Raw genomic sequence first — 8,481 nt, 5'->3', positions numbered from 1 at the left:
AGACATCGCAGCCGAATCTAATACAATCAAAGGATATCACACCCAGAGGAACAGACCAAAAATAATCCCTCTTTTTGGAATTTATAAATACTCTCAAACTGCCACTATATATGTATATGTATGTATATATGTGTGTGTATATATATAAGTATATTCACACACAAAGTAAGTGAAAATTTAAAGGAAAAGACACTTTCACCTTTGATTGAGTTCTGCAAATGTCCGTTGCCAGCAGTAATTTTAAAAGTGCAGAAATTCAGGAAGCAGATTTGGCTCACCTGATAGAGCATCTACCAACCACATGAGAGGTCCAGGGTTCAACCCCGAGGCCTCCTGACCCATGTGGTGAGCTGACCCATGCGCAGTGCTGCCGCATGCAAGGAGTGCCATACCACGAGGGGTGTCCCCCGCGTAGAGGATCCCCACGTGCAAGGAGTGCGCCTCTGTAAGGAGAGCCACCCCATGCGAAGAAAGTGCAGCCTGCCCAAGAGTGACGCTGCACACACAGAGAGCTGACGCAGCTAGATGATGCAACAAAAAGAGACACAGATTCCTGGTGCTTCTGACAAGGATACAAGCAGATACAGAAGAACACACAGTGAATGAACACAGAGAGCAGACAACTGGGGAAGAGGGGAAGGGGAGAGAAAGGAATTATTAAAAATAAAAAATAAAAATAAATAAAAAGTGCAGAAATTGACAGAAGTATTGTATGGAATTGCCTCTGAGTTTCAGAAAGAGTGGTGCCGTCTTTGGGAACTACACTTGTGAAGCAACAGAACTAAGCAGAAAAGGCAAAATAATCGTAGGACTAAAATATCATATTGTTTTACAGCTTTCTCCAAAAGAAAATATGCTCATTGTTAGTTTCCCAATTTTGACTATACTTCTATCCTGGGGACAGTATGGTAATGTGACACTTAAATATAAATCCACTCATAGGAACAGGAAAACTTTTCTTCTAATTGTTGCTGAACTAGTACTCACCGTAGTCGTCACTGTTGGAACCATTCTTTGCTTCCCAGGTGAATGCTCAAGGACTGCTTCTAGTCTTGGTTTGATTGTAATCCCTACTGTGATACTGCTTCTAGTACTTTGCATTCATGACAGCTTTTGGGATGTTCTCCTTTGCCATTGTCATGTTGCTTCTTCAGGTGCTGGGTTTGGTACTTACTGTAGGTGGCCTAAGCCTCTGTGTATCAGGGAGGGGCACTAGTCTGAGTTCAGGTTTAAATATCATAACTCTAGCAGAATTACTTGGACTAGTTTATATGAAATTTGTGACTTCCAATCAGATTATACACCCTCCTAGGAAAGCTGTAGAGAAACACCTTGAGGCATTTAAAGAATCAAAAAGAATGATGAATGATCAAGATGGACTCTGATTTGGGAAGTAGTAGGACGTGAAAGGAATGCACTTATATTTCAACATCATGATCTTAATGATTCACTGTTGGGGAAAAGAAAACAAGAAATTTAACTAGTTTTCATCTATGGGAGAAAATAAATCACTGGCCCTTAAATGATTGTTACAAGTTAAGTTTTTATTCAAAGCAGCTGTAATTTATTTAATAAAAGATCACGACCTGTTTTGTGTGCTCAACTGAAAAAAAAAAAGAGACATGCAAGCTTTGTGTAGTATAAACTCCAAAACCCTTCTGAGAGGAAATTAAAGAATATGTAGAAAAAAGAAAAAAAGAGTATTAAAAAAAGAAAAGAATATGTAAATAAATAAAAGGAGAGACATATTCATGTATCAGAAGACTCAAATTGTTGAGATGTCAATTATGTCCAAATTGATACATAGATTTAGTGCAATCCTACTGAAATACCAGCATTTTCTTTTTGAGAATTTTTTTGTCTTTATTAATTTTTTTAATGTTACATTCAAAAAATATGATGTCCCCATATACCCCACACCCCCTCAACCCACTCCTACCCCCATAACAACAACCTCCTCCATCATCATGAGACATTCCTTGCATTTGGTGAATACATCTCTGAGCACCGCTGCACCTCATGGTCAGTGGTCCACACTATAGCCCACACTCTCCCACAGTCCACCCAGTGGGCCATGGGAGGACATACAATGTCTGGTAACTGTCCCTGTAACACCACCCAGGACAACTCCAAGTCCTGAAAACGCCCCCACATCACATCTCTTCCTCCCACTCCCTACCCCCAGCAGCCACCATGGCCACTTTCTCCACACCAATGCCACATTTTCTTTGATTACTAATCACAATAGTTCATGAATAGAATATCAGTAAGTCCACTCTAATCCATACTCCATTCCTCCATCCTGTAGATCTTGGAATGGCTGTCCCCTCCACATCTATGTCAAGAGGGGGCTTAGATTCCACATGGATGCTGGATGCAATTCTCCTGCTTTCAGTTATAGGCACTCTTGGCTCCCTGGTGCGGTGGTTGACCTTCTTCACCTCCATGTTAGCTGAGTGGGGTAAGTCCAATAAACCAGAGTGTAGGAGCTGCAAGTCTGTTGAGGCCCAGGGCCTGGCTATTACATGGTCAGTCCAGAGATTCAGGTCCCCTGGGTGTACATTAAATGCCAGCACCAACTACAGTTCTGGTAAAAGTAACAGGAAAGGCTTGTGGACAAAGATCACATCTGAGTCCAGCTCCATCACACAGAAACACAAACTTCAAAGTAGGGCCAATTGACATGGCACTGAACTCCATCTGCCATGACCATAGAACCTGTGGGTCTCTGCAGCCCTCAGAAGAACCAATACCTGGGGTTGCATCTACTTTTATCTGTCTCTGGAACTCTGCTGAGGTGTGCATAAGGACAACCCCTCTGATAACCTCCTGGCTCTTTTTGGAGACTCATAGCCATACAAATTCATTTTTGTTGAAACTGACAAGCTGATTCTAAAATCCATATAGAAATACAAATGAACTAAAATAACCAAAACAATTTTGTAAAAGAAAACAAGTTTGGAAGACTTAAGCTATATGCCTTCAAGGCTTATAATAAAGCTACAGTAATCAAAGACAGTGTGGCATTCCCCCCAAAATAGACAAATAGATCAATGAACCAGAATAAAGAGTCCAGAAATAGACATACATATAAATGTTTAATTGATGTTTGACAAGGGTTCCAAGGTAATTCAATGGGGAAAGGGTAGTCTTTTCAACAAATGGTGTTGGGACAATTAAATATCCACGTGCAAAAAATGAACTTTGATCCAGAGTGTTTTCGTTTGCTAAAAGCTGCCAAGAGCAATATACCAAAATTGGGTTGCCTTTTACCAAGGCAGTTTATTAGGTTGCATTCTTACAGTTCAGAGGCCAAGACACTGTCTAAATCAAGGCATCATCAGGTGATGTTTCTCCCTAAGGACCAGCACATGCTGGTCTCTCCCTTCTCTATTCAGTTTCGTTGCTTTAGCTTCTGCTTCCTCTCTTCCAGTTTCCATTGATTTCAGCAACTTGATCTGACGGTTTTATCTCTGCTCCTGTGGCTTTTTCTCTGTGTCTTTCTCTGTATTCATCCTGCTTATAAAGGACCAGTAAGAGGATTGAGACACACCCTGCATCAGACCCTACTGGAGTAAACTAATCAAAAGAAGCTCCCACCTCCACTAGCTTTACACCCACAGGAAGGGATCAGCCCTAGGGGCATGATTTCCTGAGTCCATAAAAGCCTCAAACTACCAAACAGAGCTCACATCTCATATAAAAAATAACTCAAAATGGGTCATACACCTAAATGCAAAATCTAATACTGTAAAACTTTAGGACAGGGAAGCAGCTATGGCTCATCAGTTGGGCTCCCCTCTACCATATGAGAGGCCCTGGGTTCATGTCCTGGGGCCTCCTTGTGAAAAGCAGGCTCGCCCAGGCACCACAGAGTGCTGCCCAGCACTCCAGCACCGTGGAGTGCTGCCCGGCCCACAGGCACCTCAGAGTTCCAACTCGGCAAGATGACACAACAAAAAGGGAGACAAGCAAAAACGCAGAAGAGCATGCAGCGAATGGACACAGAGCAGACAGCAAGCAAGCTGCAAAGGGGAGAATAAATAAAAATAAATACAGACACAGAAGAACACACAGCAAATGGACAGAGACCAGAAAGCATGCAAAAAGCTGCAAGTGGCGGCGGGGGCGGGGAACAAAAACAAAAAACTTTAAGACAAAACGTAGTAGAAAATCTTTTGTTTTTTACATTTATTTATTTATCCCCCCGCTTCCTCCCCCTCCCCCCCCCCCCCCCGTTATCTGTGTCTATTTGCTACGTGTTCTTCTTTGTCTGCTTCTGTTGTTCTCAGCAGCATGGGAATCTGTGTCTCTTTGTTGCGTCATCTTGCTCTGTCAGCTCTCCGTGTGTGTGGCACCATTCCTGGGCAGGCTGAACTTTCTTTCGCGCTGGGCAGCTCTCCTTATGGGGCGCACTCCTTGCGCATGGGGCTCTCCTACGCAGGGACAGCCCTGCGTGCCACGGCACTGCTTGCGCGCATCAGCACTGCGCGTGGTCCAGCTCCACATGACTCAAGGAGGCCCAGGGTTTGAACCATGGACCTCCCATGTGGTAGACAGACACCCTAACCACTGGGCCAAGTCCACTTTCCATAGTAGAAAATCTTTATGACCTTGGGTTAGGGAAATATTTCTTAGATATACATAAAAAAATCACACTAAATAAAAGGGGGAAAAATGATAAAATGGACCTCACCAACACTGTTAATAGAGAAAATATTTTCAAATTAATTATTTGATAAAGAATTTGTATCCAGGATATATAAAACATGCAAAACTCAGTAATAAGAAAACAAACAACCCAATAAGCAGGCAAAAGATTTGAAAAGATACTTTACTGAAGAAGATATACAAGTGGCAAATGAGCAGATGAAAAGTTGCTCAATATGATTAGTAATTAGGGAAATGTAAATTAAAATACAACTAAGAGAGAAACCAATGGTTTTGGATGCATAATTTATATGCAATTTTTAGTTTGTGACAAGACTTATATAATGATGGGGGGACAGAGGGATATAGAAACATAGTGTATGTGTATTGAAGTTAAATTGGTATTAAAGCAAAGAAGATTAATATAGACTTAGGATGTTAAACTTAAGCCCCATGATAACCACAAAGAAAATAACAGAATACGCAAACTCATAGGGACAGAAAGTAGAGTACAGGTTACTAGGCATGTAGGACAGGGGCAAAGGAGAGTTCATGGAAAATGAGTTAAGAATTTCTATTTGGGATGAAGGGAAAGTTCTAGTAATGGATGGTGATGAGGGTACTGCAAAATATTAAATGTGATTAATCCCACTAAATGGTATGCTTGGAAGGGTTGGGATGGAAAGATTTGTATTGTGTATATGTTTCTGGAAGGAAGGAAAGAAGGGAGGGAGGGAGAGAGAAGAAAGAAGGAGAAAGAGATAATGACAGTGAAATGCAATGCACAATACTGAATGAGATCTAAGAATGGAAGAAAAAAGGCTCAAAGGGATATTATGGAAACATAAGGGAAAATTGTAATATAGACTGTAAGCTTTATATCAATGCTAAATTTCTTGAACTTGATAACATTTAAGATGATTACATAAGTAAATATCCTTGTTCATAGGAAGGACATGGAAGTATATGTATTCATGGAGTAAGATGTATGCAACTATTTTTGGAATTCATAACCATATCAAACATTTTTGATACAGCAAAAGTGGCAAAATGTTAAAAATTGGTGGGTCTAGGTGTCTGGTGGGAGTGGGGTGGTAAGTTGGAGTTCTCTGTATGGGGGCAGTTTTGCAACTGTCCTGTAAGTTTAAAATTATTTCAAAATAAAAAGTTAAAAGAAAACACACAATATGATATTAGAATGTCTAAAATCAAAAAGACTGATCAAGGGATCAGAGGTAGCTCAAGTGGTTGAGCACCTGCTTCCCATGTATAAGGTACTAGTTTTGATCCCCAGTACCTCCTAAAAACAAATAAACAAACAAAACAGCTCTCATTGGGGAGTGGATGTAGCTCAGTGGTAGAGTGCCTGTTTCCTATGTATGAGGTCCTGGGTTCATTCCCTGGTACCTCCTTTAAAAAAAAAAAAGACAGATCAGACCAAGTGTTGGCAAGGATGCAGAGCAACTGGATTCTCTTAGATAGTTGATGGAAACAAAAATGGTGTATTAGTCAGTCAAAGGGGTGCTGATGCAACAAAATACCAGACATCTGATGGCCTTTATAAAGGGTATTTATTTGGGAGTAGGAGCTCACAGATACCAGGCCATAAAGCATAGGTTACTTCCCTCATTAAAATCTATTTTCACGTGTTGGAGCAAGATGGCTGCTGACATCAGTGAGGGTTCCGGCTTCCTGGGTTCCTCCCTTCCAGGGTCTTGCTTCTTTCTGGATTCAGGGTTCCTCTCTTCCCAGGGCTTGCTTCTTCTTGTGCTCAGGGTTCCTCTCTTCCTGGGGCTGGCTTCTCTTTCTTCTGTGTGCTCACTTCCTGGGGCTCCAGCCTAAGGCTTCAGCATCAAACTCCAACATCAAAACTCCAACATCAAAAACCCTCAACTCTGTCCTTTGCCATGCCTTCTATCTGTGAGTTCCCACCCACCAAAGGGTAGGACTCAACGCCCGAATGACATGGCCCAATCAAAGCCCTAATCATAACTTAATCATGCCCAGGTACAGACCAGCTTAGAAACATAATCCAATATCTATTTTTGGAATTCATAACCACATCAAACTGCTGCAAATGGCATAACCATTTTGAAAAACAGTTTGGCAGTTTCTTTAAAAAGTTAAACATACTTCTACTCTATGACCCAGACTTCCATTTTTGGGTATTTACCCAAGAAGAATGAAAGTGTATGTTCATACAAAGACTTGTACCTAAATGTTCATAGCCACTTTTTTTGGAATAACCAAAAACTGGAAACCTTTCAAATTTCCATCAGCCAGTGAATGGATCAACAAATTTTGGGATATCCATACATATGGTGGAATAACTCAACAGCAAAGAGGAATGAACTGTCAATACATACCCAATATGAATGAATATCAAAATAACTGGGCTGAATGAAGTCTTACATGCAAGAATACATACTGTGTAATTCCATTTATATAAAATTCTTTAAAATGCAAACTAATGTACAGTAACCAAAAGCAGACTAGTGGTTGCCCAGGGATGGAGGGCAGGAGGTCGGGGGGAGAAATGAGGGGGGAGGAGGGAGAGGGAGGGGGACTGAGGGCAGTGAGTGAGGAGGGGGGAATGTTTCAGGAAAGAGGGGCAGGGACGGATTACAACTTTTGGGGGGTGACGGACATGTTTATTTTCTTGATTGTGGTGATGGTTTCATGAATGTAAACACACGTCAAAACTCATCCCACTGTACACTTTAAATATGTGCAGTTTATTGTATGTGGACCGTAACTCAATATAGCTGTCTTTAAGAAATGAAAGAAACACAGAGACCAATCTGACTGGGTTCTGCTCCCAGCCCCGGCACAGAGGAGAGGGGGCTGTGCATTGTTGCCTCATCAAAGCCGTTGGCTGGACGGGGAAGCTGGGAGGGCCAAGTGCAGGCCCAGAGCCAGCGTGCGTAGAGCTGACGGCGACAGCCTGAAATCAGCCTCCCACGTGAGAGGCCGGCCTGGCTTATCTCTAAGGACCTTCTCTCTCCAACATTCTTTCATCCTCAGAAGTTTCCAGCCAAAAAGGACTTCCTGACACTGGGCAGGGTGGCCTGGGGAGACAAGAACAATAGCTGAGTCCTGACTGTGGGGCCAGCCTCCCGACACACATTAGAATATTTAACCCTCCCATCAACTGAGAACGAGGCGGCTATCATGGTCCATTTTGCTGATCAAGAAATTGAGGCTCAGAAAGGTGAAGTGACTGACCCAAGGTCTCATGGTTCATCACAAAGCCCTGGTTCTCACGCCATGGGGAGGACGGGTGGTTGGCAGGCCTGCTTTAAGCCTCTCCTCAGTCCTGGGCACTCTTATTTTAGAGGTCCCATCCCACTCTAGTCAGGCATATTAAAGCCACAGATCCTACAGTGAATATGATTCTTACTGTGATTATTAATTTTATTTGCAGCCAATATAGGTTTTTTCCCCCAGTTTCAAACATTTTCTTAAGTTATAAGTTCTGATGGCATAAAGAACCCTATTTGTTGGGGGTCTTTTTTTTTTTTTTTCTGAGGGGGAAGGCAATGAGTCATTAGCTGGGTATGCTGGCTTTGTGGGCAAGGGTTTAAAAACCAAGTAAGGGGAAGTAGATTTGGCTCAACTGCTAGAGCATCCACCTACCGTATGGGAGGTCCAGGGTTCAAACCCAGGGCCTCCTGGCCTGTGTGGTGAGCTGGCCCATGCACAGTGCTGATGCGTGCAAGGAGTGCTGTGCCACACAGGGGTGTCCACGTACAGGAGCCCCACACGCAAGGAGTGCGCCCCGTAAGGAGAGTCACCCAGCGCAAAAGAAAGTGCAGCCTGCCCAGGAGTGGC

The 8,481-nt window shown here is 42.6% G+C and overlaps 1 pseudogene; it reads left to right on the top strand.

Annotated features, from left to right (window-relative positions):
• Positions 1–712: 712 nt before the first annotated feature.
• On the top strand, positions 713–1,385 carry LOC101440962 (leukocyte surface antigen CD47 pseudogene; annotated as a pseudogene).
• Positions 1,386–8,481: the final 7,096 nt, after the last annotated feature.

Source organism: Dasypus novemcinctus, chromosome 3 (assembly GCF_030445035.2).
Source record: "Dasypus novemcinctus isolate mDasNov1 chromosome 3, mDasNov1.1.hap2, whole genome shotgun sequence".
Lineage (NCBI taxonomy): Eukaryota > Metazoa > Chordata > Mammalia > Cingulata > Dasypodidae > Dasypus > Dasypus novemcinctus.
Note: the sequence above shows the minus strand (reverse complement) of the source record. Positions and strands in the feature narration are given on the sequence as shown.